General features: G+C 46.5%; 1 protein-coding gene across 1 annotated transcript in view; it reads right to left on the bottom strand.

The window, feature by feature from the left end:
* The window catches only part of FZD3 (frizzled class receptor 3), a 61,577-nt gene that overhangs the window by 29,142 nt on the left and 15,745 nt on the right, over positions 1-16,690 (bottom strand). The window lies entirely within an intron of this gene.

The raw sequence follows: 16,690 nt of genomic DNA, 5'->3' as shown, positions 1-16,690 counted from the left end.
TTCTGGATGTTGGGAGAACATTGGGACGGAATTCGAAATTTGGGGGTTTTAGGAAGATGGGGGACCATGGGGACAATGCAAATATTCCCAAGGGATATTTATGTCCTCCATCTGCGTTAAAATCAGTGGGAATTAAAGGATAAATCCCCCCGAGGGTGGATCCCATTTCTCTCATGACGGCGTATGCGTACGTTATCCCAGTTATTTAAATTCCCACACATCCATGGAGCTTCCAAGGCTGTGATCACAGTGAAAGCACAACCACACAACCAAGATTTCATTTCTTGCCTAAGCATCAGAAAGCACCGTGGAATCAAAACCTGAAAAAATAAAAATATCAAAATAAATGACGGGCGTCTCGTGCTCCTGAGGTGCTTCACAACAGGTTTGGGTGTCAACGAGAGCGACGCTCCTTGGAAGCTCTGAGAGAAAATCTGTCAGATTTAGGCAAACACAGCTGGTCTGGAGCACTGCTGAAGGATAAAGAAGGAGGAATAAAGAGGACAGGGATTTATGTCTCAGAAAAAGCTGGTGTGTGGTGATAATCCACGTCGCTGTCCTGGTTTTTGTGGTTTGTCCTCAAAACTCACCAAGAATTAATCCACGTTTTATTCCACCACCCAAAGCTTCGCCATCTCTTTGGATGTCAGTGTAAGATCAATGATATTCCCCTGAGAGTGGAATTAGAGAATATTGGAACACATAAAAACTTCCAGTTCTGGAATAAAACAACCCCCAGGCTGGAAAAACTTCTCCTGGTTTATATTTCAAATCACAGCTCAAAGGGAAAAAGCTTTGTTCTACACAGATTTTTTAGGAAAACTCCATTATTTGGAGTTTTCTCCCCAGCCCAGCAGGATTAAGGAGCAGGAATTCCAATCCTGGGAATTTGCAGCGCGGTAGCTGAAGGACAAACGAACCTGCTGGATATAAATACATATAAATCCTAAATTTGTTACAAGTGCAGCTGAAGAGGAGCTGCAGAAAGATTACATTCTCAACCAGCAATTTCCTGAGAAGTGCTTTAAACAAATTCAGCATTTTCTTTTTCCAAACTGTAGAGTAGAACTGATCTGACAGGAAAAAGTAGGTCATTTTCTGTGACCAGAAAATGGCAAATAGAAGGAATTATAAGGGAAAATTTCACTTCTCCATTACCACCTCTTTACTCTTCCAATCCTTCCCAGAAATCTCCATCCCTCTGAAAAATTTGGGAACACGAGACTCAACCATGCCATGATTTTAATGTGTTGGTTTTTTTTTAAACATCATTATTATTTACCAAATTGATTAAACTCCCTTAATTTCCCAAACTGAAATGCAGCAGGAAGAGCAGGATGAGCCTCCAGAGTTACAAACCAGGAAAAAGGCAGCACCAGTCAGGAAATATTTACATTTACAGGCTCACCTTACTCCAGGAACTCCTCCTGTTTGGCTGGACGTGTACTGCAGATTTATTTGATTTATGGATTTGTGAGTATTTATTGCCTACAGCAGAGTTAAAGCCATTGTTTGACCACATGGATCAGAAATTGATCCCAGGGAGTTACAACACCTGCCTGGAATAACTGGAGGTGAAACTCTTCACTTGGTGCAAAGGGAAAATAAAACAAGAACTCCACTTTTATTATGGTAAGAGTTTAACTTCCCTTCTTTGCAAAAAGCCTTGAAAATGAGAAAATTAAGTTACAACTTTATGAAAAAGAGCTGCTGCTCTCATGCCTGCCCGAATCTCAAAGTTTTGCCTCCTGCCACTGCAAGTTTTCACAAACCTACTCCTAAATTTGAAGTTCTCCTGATAATTCCTCCCCTATTTAATCTGATACACCTCCCACTTAGAAAAGATGTCCCCAAAGTTCCTTTTTTCCTGCAATTGAGCCTTTGTTACAAGATCTGTTTGGTTTTGGTGGAGCTGCAGAGGTTTAGGAAGAGACCTCAGAGCACCTCAAGGAGTGCAAACACAGCTCCAGGAGAAGGGGCAGGACAGGAGGAAAGCCAGAGGAGCTCCGGGCTGGAATTCAGAGGGAATTTCCTGATGGAAAAGCTGTTAAACTTCAGAAGGGGCTGCCCAGGGAGCTTTGGAGGTGTCCAAGGAACAACACTCGGAGCTCTGGGGTGGGGACAAGGTGAGGACTCCCCTGAGATCTTTTCCAGCCTGAATGATCCTGGGATCCTCAAACTCTTGAAGAGGCTGAGCTGGAGAACAGAAGAAAAATCAAAAATCCCTACAACAACTCCTGCTAACACAGAAAAAGAGATTTGCTTGCCCTGAGGTAGCGTTTGTGCCCGTGGGCACGCTCCTTCTGTAACACCCCAAAAATTATCCCCAAATTGCCTTCCCCCCTCGCATCTCCTGAGATGAAAGGTCACCTCCGCCTACTGCTGACGTTGTTGCCTATTAAAAATAAACACGGGGAGATGAAAAGACTCTTTTCATGCTCTCGCCCAAGGACGCCGTGCAAGTCACGGCATCGGGCGGAACAAAAGGCTCTCTGTTCCAACGGGATGTGCCTCACAGGAACGCCTGAACAACCCCAGGAGGAGCAGGGAAACAGGGCAGGAGGAGGCCTGGCAGCCAAATTGATCTCAGTGATTCAATCCTGGGAAATCCGAGAGGAGGAAGAGATAAATGCTTACTTGGGAAGAGATAAACGCTTCCTGTCCTGCGCTTTGCGCTCGGGTGTTGTGTGAAGGGACCTTAAAGGTGGTCTGGTTCCGTCCTCCAAGGGATGGAAGCCAAAGGAGAGATGGAATGCGCAGATTTTTTTTGTGAAGGGACCTTAAAGATGTTCTGGTTCCGTCCTCCAAAGGAAGAAAGGCAAAGGAGAGATGGAATGTGCAGATTTTGTTGTGTGAAGGGACCTTAAAGATGGTCTGGTTCCGTCCTCCAAGGGATAAAAGCTAAAGCAGAGATGGAATGTGCAGATTTTATTGTGTAACGGGACCTTAAAGGTGGTCTGGTTCCGTCCTCCAAGGGATGGAAGCCAAAGGAGAGATGGAATGTGCAGATTTTTTGGTTGAAGGGACCTTAAAGATGGTCTGGTTCCGTCCTCCAAGGGATGGAAGCCAAAGCAGAGATGGAATGTGCAGATTTTCCCTCACTCAAAATAATTTCCTTAGCAAATCCTCACTTTTGTTACTCAGCAAGAGCAGCTACTCAAATTATAGGCACACCATGGAACACGGTTGTTGTTGTGTGAAGGGACCTTAAAGACGGTCTGGTTCTGTCCTCCAAGGGATGGAAGCCAAAGGAGAGATGGAATGTGCAGATTTTTTTGGTTGAAGGGACCTTAAAGATGGTCTGGCTCCATCCTCCAAGGGATGGAAGCCAAAGGAGAGACGGAATGTGCAGATTTTCCCCCACTCCAAATAATTTTCATAGCAAATCCTCACTTTTGTCACTCAGCAAGAGCAGCTACTCAAATTATAAGCACACCACAGAACACGGTTGTTGTGTGAAGGGACCTTAAAGGTGGTCTGGTTCCGTCCTCCAAGGGATGGAAGCCAAAGGAGAGATGGAATGTGCAGATTTTTTGGTTGAAGGGACCTTAAAGATGGTCTGGTTCCGTCCTCCAAGGGATGGAAGCCAAAGCAGAGATGGAATGTGCAGATTTTCCCTCACTCAAAATAATTTCCTTAGCAAATCCTCACTTTTGTTACTCAGCAAGAGCAGCTACTCAAATTATAGGCACACCATGGAACACGGTTGTTGTTGTGTGAAGGGACCTTAAAGACGGTCTGGTTCTGTCCTCCAAGGGATGGAAGCCAAAGGAGAGATGGAATGTGCAGATTTTTTTGGTTGAAGGGACCTTAAAGATGGTCTGGCTCCATCCTCCAAGGGATGGAAGCCAAAGGAGAGACGGAATGTGCAGATTTTCCCCCACTCCAAATAATTTTCATAGCAAATCCTCACTTTTGTCACTCAGCAAGAGCAGCTACTCAAATTATAAGCACACCACACCGTAAAGATGGTCTGGTTCCATCCTCCAAGGGATGGAAGCCAAAGGAGATTTTGCGTAGATTTTCCCCCACTCCCAATCATTTTCTTAGCAAATCCTCACTTTTGTTACTCAGCAAGAGCAGCTACTCAAATTATAAGCACACCACGGAACACAGTTGTTGTTGTGTGAAGGGACCTTAAAGGTGGTCTGGTTCTGTCCTCCAAGGGATGGAAGCCAAAGGAGAGATGGAATGTGCAGATTTTGTTGTGTGAAGGGACCTTAAAGATGCTCTGGTTCTGTCCTCCAAGGGATGGAAGCCAAAGGAGAGATGGAATGTGCAGATTTTGTTGTGTGAAGGGACCTTAAAGGTGGTCTGGTTCCGTCCTCCAAGGGATTAAAACCAAAGGAGAGATGGAATGTGCAGATTTTCCCCCACTCCAAATAATTTTCTTAGCAAATCCTCACTTTTGTCACACAGCAAGAGCAGCTACTCGAATTATAAGCACACCACGGAACATGGTTGTTGTTGTGTGAAGGGACCTTAAAGATGGTCTGGTTCCGTCCTCCAAGGGATGGAAGCCAAGGGAGAGATGGAATGTGCAGATTTTGTTGTGTGAAGGGACCTTAAAGGTGGTCTGGTTCCGTCCTCCAAGGGATGGAAGCCAAAGGAGAGATGGAATGTGCAGATTTTGTTGTGTGAAGGGACCTTAAAGGTGGTCTGGTTCCGTCCTCCAAGGGATGGAAGCCAAAGGAGAGATGGAATGTGCAGATTTTCCCCCACTCCAAATAATTTTCTTAGCAAATCCTCACTTTTGTTACTCAGCAAGAGCAACTACTCAAATTATAGGCACACCACAGGTTCCAATTTCCGACCTCGCAGCGCTGGGAGATAATAAACCAAATCCTTTTATTTTAACACAGACGTTTGGCTGTTATTTGGGAAGTGGCTTTGCAGGATTTAAAGCAAATCACTTGGGTGATCTTTCCCCGTTCTGTTCTTTGATCTGAGAACTAAACAGAAACATCCTGGTGAACTCAGAGAGGGAAGGAGGGAACTTTCCTCCCCTCAGGCTCCGGGGAAGAGAGTGATGCCATGATTGCAATTCCCGGGTGGAAGCAGCCACAGGAGCTTCTCTTTGTCCTCAATCTCCTGACCTTTCATGGAGCACAGAGAAAAAAAATCAGGAATTGTGTCTCAAAGGGCAGAACGCCTTCCAGGCTGCCTGCCCTGGAGGATGGGATTGGTTTGGATTTAATTCCACAGACAGCTCCTGCTTCCCCTGAGCACCTTGGAGAAAAAAAAAATCGGGAATTGTGTCTCAAAGGGCAGAACCAGAGAAAAAAATCGGGAATTGTGTCTCAAAGGGCAGAACCCCTTCCAGGCTGCCTGCCCTGGAGGATGGGATTGGTTTGGGTTTAATTCTGCAGACAGCTCCTGCATTCCCTGAGCACCTTGGAGAAAAAAAATCGGGAATTGTGTCTCAAAGGGCAGAACCAGAGAAAAAAAATCGGGAATTGTGTCTCAAAGGGCAGAACCCCTTCCAGGCTGCCTGCCCTGGAGGATGGGATTGGTTTGGATTTAATTCTGCAGACAGCTCCTGCATCCCCTGAGCACCTTCGGCCTCCTGCTCTTACCTAAAAACTCAGAACATTTATTTTCCAGATTCCTGTGAGCCCCAGGCGCTCACACTCCACCTGGAAATGTTTGTCCCACGTTCACACCTGAACCAAAATTCTTCTGCTTCTGCTGGAGTCGAACAATAAATCTGCCTCAATCCAAAGGCAGCTGCTGCTTCCTGAAGAAAACCAGGGAATGTTCACACAGACAAGGAGCTGTGGCACCAACCTGGCAGAAAATCAGGGCCAGTTCCACTTTTCCCACCCAGTTTGGCTGGTTCATGCCAGGAAATCAGAGGTGAACACGGCCAGGAGTGCAGGAGGGAGTTTGTTTCTCCTGGCACAGACCCAGTCCGGCCGATCTAAGGTGTTTATTCTGTTTTCTGAAGGCAAAAGGTGACTTTGCCCCGGCCTGCTCCCAGTGCTCGGTGCCAAGTCACGTTCAGGGAGAATTCCTGGCACGGAGCACGTCCCAGCTTACCTCACCTGGCGAGAAACTGAGGTGCACTTTTATTTTTGGAATTATTTCTGGTTTCTTGCGGTGCTACACGTATGAAAAGCCAAATGGGGCACAGCTCATGTTGCCTGTTGAGCTATTCCAAATTATCTGTGTGAAGCCTTTCAATATCCCACATCTCATCATTTGATGGCAGCTGGAAAAATCCTGGTGGCAGTGAGGATTAGACTGACACTGCACTGCTTCAGGGGCTGGGAAGGGAAAAAAAATCTGATTTTTTTACCTCAGCACTAAAAATAAATGTCTGCGTTTAAATAGTTATTTAAGAAACCCCAACAATAAAAAAAGACAAGTGGGTTTAAATGATATTTTACTATATATATTTTATATAATAAAATATATATTTATTTTTTATATATAAAATATATATTATATATAAAATATATAATATAATATATATTTTATATAAAAATATAATATATATTATATATTGGTTTGGGTTTAATTCTGCAGACAGCTCCTGCTTCCCCTGAGCACCTTGGAGAAAAAAAATCGGGAATTGTGTCTCAAAGGGCAGAACCAGAGAAAAAAATCAGGAATTGTGTCTCAAAGGGCAGAACCCCTTCCAGGCTGCCTGCCCTGGAGGATGGGATTGGTTTGGATTTAATTCTGCAGACAGCTCCTGCTTCCCCTGAGCACCTTGGAGAAAAATAAATCGGGAATTGTGCCTCAAAAGGCAGAACCCCTTCCAGGCTGCCTGCCCTGGAGGATGGGATTGGTTTGGGTTTAATTCTGCAGACAGCTCCTGCTTCCCCTGAGCACCTTGGAGAAAAAAAACGGGAATTGTGTCTCAAAGGGCAGAACCAGAGAAAAAAAATCGGGAATTGTGTCTCAAAGGGCAGAACCAGAGAAAAAAAAACGGGAATTGTGTCTCAAAGGGCAGAACCCCTTCCAGGCTGCCTGCCCTGGAGGATGGGATTGGTTTGGATTTAATTCCGCAGACAGCTCCTGCTTCCCCTGAGCACCTTGGAGAAAAAAAAATCGGGAATTGTGTCTCAAAGGGCAGAACCAGAGAAAAAAATCGGGAATTGTGTCTCAAAAGGCAGAACCAGAGAAAAAAAACGGGAATTGTGTCTCAAAGGGCAGAACCAGAGAAAAAAATCGGGAATTGTGTCTCAAAGGGCAGAACCCCTTCCAGGCTGCCTGCCCTGGAGGATGGGATTGGTTTGGGTTTAATTCCGCAGACAGCTCCTGCATTCCCTGAGCACCTTCAGCCTCCTGCTCTTACCTAAAAACTCACAACATTTATTTTCCAGATTCCTGTGAGCCCCAGGCGCTCACACTCCACCTGGAAATGTTTGTCCCACGTTCACACCTGAACCAAAATTCTTCTGCTTCTGCTGGAGTCGAACAATAAATCTGCCTCAATCCAAAGGCAGCTGCTGCTTCCTGAAGAAAACCAGGGAATGTTCACACAGACAGGGAGCTGGGGCAGCAGCCTGGCAGAAAATCAAGGCCAGTTCCACTTTTCCCACCCAGTTTGGCTGGTTCATGCCAGGAAATCAGAGGTGAACACGGCCAGGAGTGCAGGAGGGAGTTTGTTTCTCCTGGCACAGACCCAGTCCGGCCGATCTAAGGTGTTTATTCTGTTTTCTGAAGGCAAAAGGTGACTTTGCCCCGGCCTGCTCCCAGGGCTCGGTGCCAAGTCACGTTCAGGGAGAATTCCTGGCACGGAGCACGTCCCAGCTTACCTCACCTGGCGAGAAACTGAGGTGTGCTTTTATTTTTGGAATTATTTCTGCTTTCTCGCGGCGCTACATGTATGAAAAACCAAATAGGGCACAGATCACGTTGCCTGTTGAGCTTTTCCCCTTAAAGCTATTCCAAATTATCTGTATGAAGCCTTTCAATATCCCACAGCTCATCATTTGATGGCAGCTGGAAAAATCCTGGTGGCAGTGAGGATTAGACTGACACTGCACTGCTTCAGGGGCTGGGAAGGGAAAAAAAAATCAGATTTTTTTACCTCAGCACTAAAAATAAATGTCTGCATTTAAATAGTTATTTAAGAAACCCCAACAATAAAAAAAGACACGTAATTACTGTGGGTTTAAATGATATTTTTTCCATGATATAGGTCGAACTCGGCACTCACTCACCCTGTTATTTACTTTAAATAAGGCCAATTATTTTACCTGCCGTGCTCCGAGAGGGAAGCAATAATAAAAAACCATCCCAAGTTTCTGTCTGCAGACAGACAGAAAGGTTAATTTCTGCAGGAAAAAAAAAAATAAAGATAAAGATGGAAATAGTCAAAAGACAGCGAATGACATCAATCTCTGCCTGTGGGTCCAAAAAGCAAATCCATCTGCTCTTGTTCCTTCAAGATGTCTCCTGCTGCACGTTAAATCCCAAAGTTCCTCTGGAGGATGGCATCCATCTGTCAGTCTGCACTTCTCCTGGATGTGGGAGCTGTGATTTGGGAATGGGCTTGGGAGAATTCCAGAGGGATATTATCAGGGAAATAAATCCACCAATAAATCCACCACCCTCTGGGCTGTGTTTCAGACACTGTTAAATACAGACTCTGCCTGGGCGAGGAAGAGACTCTGGGGCAGGAGCTGTAAATGTTAAAATCCATTTTTTCACAGAAGTGACACATTCCCATCTCCTGCAAGGATGGCATTTCCAGTGGGAGTGTGATCACAGCTCCCAGGCTGCTGGAGAAGCTCCAGTGCTGCTGTCACCGTGGGGAGGGGAAGGAGACCACGGTGAGAAGTGGAGCAACAACAACCGTCTCCTTTTTCTTCTGCTCTTCCCTCTCCTCCTCCTCCTCCTCTGTCTCCTCTTTCTCCTTCTCCCTCTCCTTCTTCTCCTCTTCTCCTTCACCGTCTCCTTCTCCTCTTCCTCCCTCACCTTCGCCTTCCTCCTCCTTCTTCTCCTTCTCCTCCTTCTTCTTCTTCCTCTCCTTCTCCTCCTCCTTCTTCTCCTTCTCTTCCTCCTTCTCTTCTCCTTCTTCCTCTCCTTCTCCTCCTCTTCCTCCCTCTCCTTCTCCTCCTTCTCCTTTTCCTCCTCCTGTCTTCTCCTTCTCCCACTCCTTCCTTCTCTTCTTCTCCGTCTCCTTCTCCTTTTCCTCCTCTCCTCTGTCTCCTCCTTCTCCCACTCCTTCCTTTTCTCCCCTTCTCCTTCTCCTCTTCCTCCCTCTCCTTTTCCTCCTCCTTTGTCCTCTCCTTCTTCCTCTCCTTCCTTCTCCTTCTTCTCCTTCTCCCCTCTTCTCCTCCTCTTCCTCCCTCACCTTCGCCTTCCTCCTCCTTCTTCTCCTTCTCCCTCTCCTTCTTCTCCTCCTCTTCCTCCTCCTTCTTCTCCTTCCTTCACTCCTCCTCCTTCTCCTCCTCCTTCTACTCCTTCTCTTCCTCCTTCTCTTCTCCTTCTCTTCTCCTTCTTCCTCTCCTTCTCTTCCTCTTCCTCCCTCTCCTTCTCCTCCTTCTCCTTTTCCTCCTCCTGTCTTCTTCTCCCACTCCTTCCTTCTTCTCCTCTTCTTCTCCGTCTCCTTCTCCTTTTCCTCCTCTCCTGTCTCCTCCTTCTCCCACTCCTTTTCTCCCCTTCTCCTTCTCCTCTTCCTCCCTCTCATTTTCCTCCTCTTTTGTCTTCTCCTTCTTCCTCTCCTTCCTTCTCCTTCTTCTCTCTCCTTCTCCTCTTCCTCCCTCACCTTCACCTTCCTCCTCCTTCTTCTCCTTCTCCCTCTCCTTCTTCTCCTCCTCTTCCTCCTCCTTCTTCTCCTTCCTTCTCCTCCTTCTCCTTCTCTTCCTCCTTCTCTTCTCCTTCCTCTCCTTCTCCTCCTCCTTCTACTCCTTCTCTTCCTCCTTCTCTTCTCCTTCTTCCTCTCCTTCTCCTCCTCTTCCTCCCTCTCCTTCTCCTCCTTCTCCTTTTCCTCCTCCTCTCTTCTCCTTCTCCCACTCCTTCCTTCTTCTCCTCTTCTCCTTCTCCGTCTCCTTCTCCTTTTCCTCTTCTCCTCTGTCTCCTCCTTCTCCCACTCCTTCCTTTTCTCCCCTTCTCCTTCTCCTCTTCCTCCCTCTCCTTCTCCTTTTCCTCCTCCTGTCTTCTCCTTCTCCCACTCCTTCCTTCTTCTCCTCTTCTCCTCTTCCTCCCTCTCCTTTTCCTCCTCCTTTGTCTTCTCCTTCTTCCTCTCCTTCCTTCTCCTTCTTCTCCTTCTCCCCTCTCCTTCTCCTCTTCCTCCCTCACCTTCGCCTTCCTCCTCCTTCTTCTCCTTCTCCCTCTCCTTCTTCTCCTCCTCTTCCTCCTCCTTCTTCTCCTTCTCCCTCTCCTTCTTCTCCTCCTCTTCCTCCTCCTTCTTCTCCTTCCTTCTCCTCCTCCACCTTCTCCTCCTCCTTCTACTCCTTCTCTTCCTCCTTCTCTTCTCCTTCTTCCTCTCCTTCTCTTCCTCTTCCTCCCTCTCCTTCTCCTCCTTCTCCTTTTCCTCCTCCTGTCTTCTTCTCCCACTCCTTCCTTCTTCTCTTCTTCTCCGTCTCCTTCTCCTTTTCCTCCTCTCCTGTCTCCTCCTTCTCCCACTCCTTTTCTCCCCTTGTCCTTCTCCTCTTCCTCCCTCTCCTTTTCCTCCTCCTTTGTCTTCTCCTTCTTCCTCTCCTTCCTTCTCCTTCTTCTCCTTCTCCTCCTCTTCCTCCCTCGCCTTCACCTTCCTCCTCCTTCTCCTTCTCCCCTCTCTTTCTCCTCTTCCTCCCTCGCCTTCACCTTCCTCCTCCTTCTTCTCCTTCTCCCTCTCCTTCTTCTCCTCCTCCTCTTTCTCTTCTCCTTCTTCCTCTCCTTCTCCTCCTTCTTCTTCTCCTTCTCTTCCTCCTTCTCTTCTCCTTCTTCCTCTCCTTCTCCTCCTCTTCCTCCCTCTCCTTCTCCTCCTTCTCCTTTTCCTCCTCTCCTGTCTCCTCCTTCTCCCACTCCTTCCTTTTCTCCCCTTCTCCTTCTCCTCTTCCTCCCTCTCCTTTTCCTCCTCCTTTGTCTTCACCTTCTTCCTCTCCTTCCTTCTCCTTCTTCTCCTTCTCCCCCTCTTTCTCCTCTTCCTCCCTCGCCTTCACCTTCCTCCTCCTTCTTCTCCTTCTCCCTCTCCTTCTTCTCCTCCTCTTCCTCCTCCTTCTTCTCCTTCCTTCTCCTCCTCCTCCTTCTCCTCCTCCTTCTACTCCTTCTCTTCCTCCTTCTCTTCTCCTTCTCCCCTCTCCTTCTCCTCTTCCTCCCTCGCCTTTGCCTTCCTCCTCCTTCTTCTCCTTCTCCCTCTTCTTCTCCTCCTCCTCCTCCTTCTTCTCCTCCTCCTCTTTCTCTTCTCCTTCCTCTCCTTCTCCTCCTCCTCCTCCTTCTCCTTCCTTCTCCTCCTCCTTCTCCTTCCCCTTCTCCTTTTCTTCCTCCTGCTCCTCCTCCTCCTATTTAAACGCAGACATTTATTTATAGTGCTGAGGTAAAAAAGTCTCATTTTTTCCCTTCCCAGCCCCTGAAGCAGTGCAGTGTCAGTCTAATCCTCACTGCCACCAGGATTTTTCCAGCTGCCAACAACAAACCCCTGCAGAACACAACCAGACCAGCTGAATTCCCAAATTTTGGAAACACTGAAGAGAATTTCCCTTTTATTCTCAAAGGCTTCTCCAGCTCCACGTGTGACTTGGCTGTGCCAGTGCAGACTATTCCATCTCTATTTTGGCTGTGCCAGCACAGACTATTCCATCTCTATTTTTCACCGGGATGAGGATGGCAGAAATTTCCTGAATTTTGTCATTCAAGCCCAAATATTTCCCGGCAGAACAAACCAGGGGGACCTGCAGGGTTCTGACTGCCTTAATGTCAACTTTGTCATCATCAAACGGCCACAAAAGGAGGGCAAATCCCATCTGTCACCTCCACAAGGGGCAGAAGTTTATTTATCCTCTTCCTCTGCCGCCCTGACTTGGATTTAAAATAAATTAAAGCCCCACAGCACAGCAGACAAACCCTTTTTGCATGGCAGAGAAGAGGCACGAGGCTGTTGGAGCAGGATTTCGGCAGGAGGCTGAGAAATCCTGGAGCAGAACTTTTGGCAGGCAGAAAGGCTGTGAGTGACAATCCATCCAGGCTGGAGAAATTCGGGAAGCTTTGCTTGCCACTCCCTTGGAATTCTGGAATAAACCCACTCATGCCTGAGCTGGGAATGTTGGAGATTGTTTTCCAGGAAGGAATCACCATCCTGTCTTCCCTGGCTACAAATAACGAGCAGCAACTCTCAGGAATTGGATAAATGAGTGAATTTTGCTGAATTTTGCTCCTGTGAAAAGAAATCTCACCTAAATCCTTCAAGGAATGAATCTGCAATATCCACAAAGTTTCTGCCCCAAATTAAACCCCAGAATACTCAGGGGATAAAATAAAATGATGCATCTCCATGGAAAAGTCTCCAAAAAAGGGTTTTTTGGTGTTGGGAAGGAGCAGAGCACAGCCCTGATCCGCTGCAGCAACATCCATAAATAATATGATGCCAATTAAAGACATAATCTGTTGGATTAAAGTTACACAAACGACTCTGGATAAGGAACAAAACGTGTCTGCAATGTGAATTCTGACATTTTAACAGCTGTGCCTCAATCTAACGCTGCAGACCATCTGTCAAATCTGTACCCCAGCAAAACCACACACACACAACGGATGGGAAAGAGAATTTCCATCTCTGGGCCTCAAAATCAAGGATATTCCACAGAGAAATAATGAAATGCATTGTTTGGAATAATTCTAATAAAATATCATGTTTTTTTTCCCTCGTGGTGGCTCTCCAGGCAGGCTGCACTGCCAGTCCAGGACGCTGAGCTGTCTTTTGGTGGAATTAATTCAAAAATCAGCAGGTTGCTCCATGTGCAGAAATAATTCAGGAGGGTTTTCCTCCTCTGTTCTCCACAAACTCTGCAGCCCCCTGAATTATGGAATCACAGGATCATGGAATGGTTTGGGTTGGAAGGGACCTTAAAGCTCATCCAGGTCTGTCGTGGTTTGACACAGAAAAAGAATTTTTCCAGAAGGAAGAAGTCAATTTGGACATTGACCAATTGAAGGTGGACACGGCTCTGAGAACACAGAGGGGTTAAAAGCAGAATTCCCAGGGGAACTCGCTTTTTTTGGGTTCCAGTCAGCGGTCAGTGCAGGACTCTCCCTAACCCTTCCTGAGAAATGAAAGCTTTGTGACATTTTTCTCCTCCTTGGTTTGAAAAGAGAGGAAGAGAGACAGCCTGAAACCTGAGATGTTAGAAAGAGAAATTCTAGGTGGGAGGAGATGATGGAGTGGCTTTTGGCTGGACTTTTTCTTGGTAGCCACAGACTGAACTGATCTTCTCCTCCAAAGAGAAACTGTATTTTGGGAAGATGCTGGTGAGCCAAAGAGACCTGCTTCAGCTGGGAAAAGACAGAAGTGGAGCGAACAGGGAAAAGTTAAGGTTTGTGGTAGTGTCCCCTGTCTTCAGAGAGGAAGAAGAGAAGAAGATCTCTGTTCGTGGATCCTCGGCCCCAGGGGAAAATGGGGGGGACTGTTGGTCCCAAAAATGAAAAACTGAACTGTTGTTTTTCCCCTCTTGGCAGGGCATCCTTGAAAGGAAATATCCTAAAAGCAGTCTGTCCATCCATGCATTGGTGGTGAGAGCACTGTGCATGGAAAGGAGAGGGTCACCACTGGCAAACTTTTTTTCTCCGGGCGGTGCCATGTGGTGACATGGAAGCACAGGGTGTGGCAGCTGTGTTTTTGGGGGTCTGTGGCACAGGAGAGACTCCTCTCTCCCTGCAGATGGACTGGGTGTTGATTATCTGTCAATGGGCTGGGTATTGATTATCTGTCAGTGGGCTGGGTGTTGATTATCTGTCAGTGGACTGGGTGTTGATTATCTGTCGATGGGCTGGGTGGTGATTATCTGTCAATGGGCTGGGTATTGATTATCTGTCGATGGGCTGGGTGTTGATTATCTGTCAATGGACTGGGTGTTGATTATCTGTCGATGGGCTGGGTGGTGATTATCTGTCAATGGGCTGGGTATTGATTATCTGTCGATGGACTGGGTGTTGATTATCTGGAGGGTGGAAACCTGATTGGGGTCCAGATTGTGTCTCACTGTGGTTTGTTGGAGTTGGGTGGTGGGAGGAGAAATGCTTTGGAAGGTTTTCATTTCGAATTGTGTGTGTTTTCTTTCTTCTTTTTTTTTCCCTCTTTTATAGTAGCATAGTGGTAATAGTTTAATAAAGTTTTTTTCTCTTGTTATTAAGCTTGGGCCTGCTTTGCTGTGTTCTCAATCACATTTCACAGCATTCAGTTGAGAGATTTTCATGGGGCAATGGCATTGTGCCCGTGTCAAACCATGACAAGGTCCAACCCTCCCACTGCCCCCAGTTCCTCCGACCCTTCCAGGGATGGAGCAGCCAGGAATTCTCTGGGAATTTCTTCCAAAATTTCTCTGCACTTCCTGGGGTTGGATCCATCCAAACCAAGCAGCTCCACCTCCCATTTCATTCTGTGCTCACTCCACCACAGCTTCTCTCCTTCCTTCCCCAAGAACTGGTATTTATTTCACACTTTTCCACTCCAGACTGTTTTTTTGTGAGGATTCTCGGGGTTTGGAGGTTATTTCAGCCCATTTCCAACAGCAGAAAAGTAAAGTTGCAGCACTCATCACCCTTCCCATGCATTAATTAGGAAAACGTGGCCAGATGATGACATAATCCAGATTTTACTGAGGAAAAGCTGTAAATTTACCTGAAAGTCTGGGTGAAAAACCCCTGGGGCTCCACACAAAATCATCCTGTACTGTGAGCAAGCCACTGCAGAAATTCAAGGTGAGCTTTAGCTGATCCTCAGGAACAACTTCCCATATTTTGGTGTCAGCCACGGAATTCTTCCAACAACGGGCACAAACAACGAGGAAGCGAAGTGGCTTTGGGGGAAATCTTCACTTTTTAGAAAGAAATTTTCCTTTTCTTTCATGATTGTAATTCTACAGCGATCCTGTAGGCTCTGAGCAAACACTGGCTGAATTTATTGGTTTTTTATTTTTATTTTTCAAAGAAATCGTCCGTCCCGATATCAATTTCTTGTACCCAGTCAAGGAATTACAAACAGGCCTCTCTATTCATCAGACAACAATACAGAACAGAAAATTTAAGACTGAGAATGCCTCAATTTACTCCAGCGGATTAAATGAAAATTAATTTATGCTTCTAAATAGAGGAATTAGGATAATTAGTGGGCGACTTCAATTTTTAACCATTCTTAACCTAGAAAACATGTGTGAACACAGCAGCTGTAAATTAAAATTTCAGATTCATCAGGCAACAGTCTCCCTTCCATTCAGTGCTGAGTTAATGAGGTCACAGCTGAACGCTACAGGGGAGGACAGGGGCAAAGAAATAATTAAAAATAATTGCAATTGTATCCCACTTTTCCACTGGCCAGACAGCTGTTATCCACTTCTGAGCAACCAATCCCGAAATCCTCACCAAAACCATCAAACTGAGCACAAACCCAAGCCCCTGAGTTGATTTTTCAGTTAATAATTCACCAGATAAACACTTGACAGGAACTCCCCCAGTGCCCCCACTTATTTGTTTCTGCGGCGCCCTAAAAGGGTTTTTTAGTGCTCTCAAAATAGATTCATGAATATTTTGCCCTCAAAATCCAGGATTTTATCCCTGTTGAGGCTGGGGGTTTGTTCCCAGCTCTCTCCTGTAGCACAGACAGAGTTTTGGGGAAAATCTCTGGAACATTCCCAAGCAGGATGAAGCCAAACAATTAATAAGAGAGAGGGGACAGGGGTGAGGGAAACCAGGGAAGACAAAAAGATTATGCAACTGCTCTGCAGAGGCTCATTCCAAATTCTTTCCCATTTAAACAGAATAAAGAAAAGCAAATATCTGTGGATGCTGTGGAAGAACCCCTTTGAAACTTTAAAATGACCTAAAAATGTCAGGATGTGGGTGGGATATCCCGCAGGTGAGTCTGGAAGGGGGAATCGGTGGGATCAGGCTGCAAAAGCAGGAAAGGCTGCGCTGAATTCCTTTAAGGGAGATGGGAAAGGCAAGAGCAGCGTGTTTTCCCACTGAAAACACCAAAAAATCCCTTTGATGTGTGGATAAAAGTGTCCAAAAGGCTGGAAAATACAGCGGGATGGGGCAGCAGAGTGGGGAGGAGTGTCTGTTCATCCCTTAATGATGAGCTCAGCTCTTCCCTCTCTTCCCAAGGATCAGCACCGGAACCCAGAGATCAAAAAATTCTCCTTTCTGATGGATCAGCTCCCTCCACAGGGCTTTTTTCCATCCCAAAAAAGCCACGGAGCCCACCCGCGGCTCCCCCGAGTCCCCTCCGTGACCCCGGAACCTTCAGGGCTGCAAAGGGGAAATTTGAAAAGTCTGGAAGTTTGTAATTCCCAGACAAAAGCGGCCTGCCTCCCGTGGTGCCGGGAAAAGAAGCGGTGGATCTGGAGAATTGTCCTTTTTTGTGATGAAGGTTATCGTGAGGAACGATTTGCAAAGGAAGAGGAAAGAAGTCGGTGTTTTAGCCACGAGATTTGGAGGATGGATTCCCAAATAACTCAATTTTTCTTGGGTGTGAGGTAAAGAATTGGATAATCTGTCCTTCAAAAAGCCACGGAGAAAAACCCGGAGGCAAAGTTTAACA

The sequence above is a fragment of the Taeniopygia guttata genome, chromosome 3, assembly GCF_048771995.1.
Source record: "Taeniopygia guttata chromosome 3, bTaeGut7.mat, whole genome shotgun sequence".
In the NCBI taxonomy this organism is placed as follows: domain Eukaryota; kingdom Metazoa; phylum Chordata; class Aves; order Passeriformes; family Estrildidae; genus Taeniopygia; species Taeniopygia guttata.
This window is presented reverse-complemented; position numbering and strand designations above follow the sequence as displayed.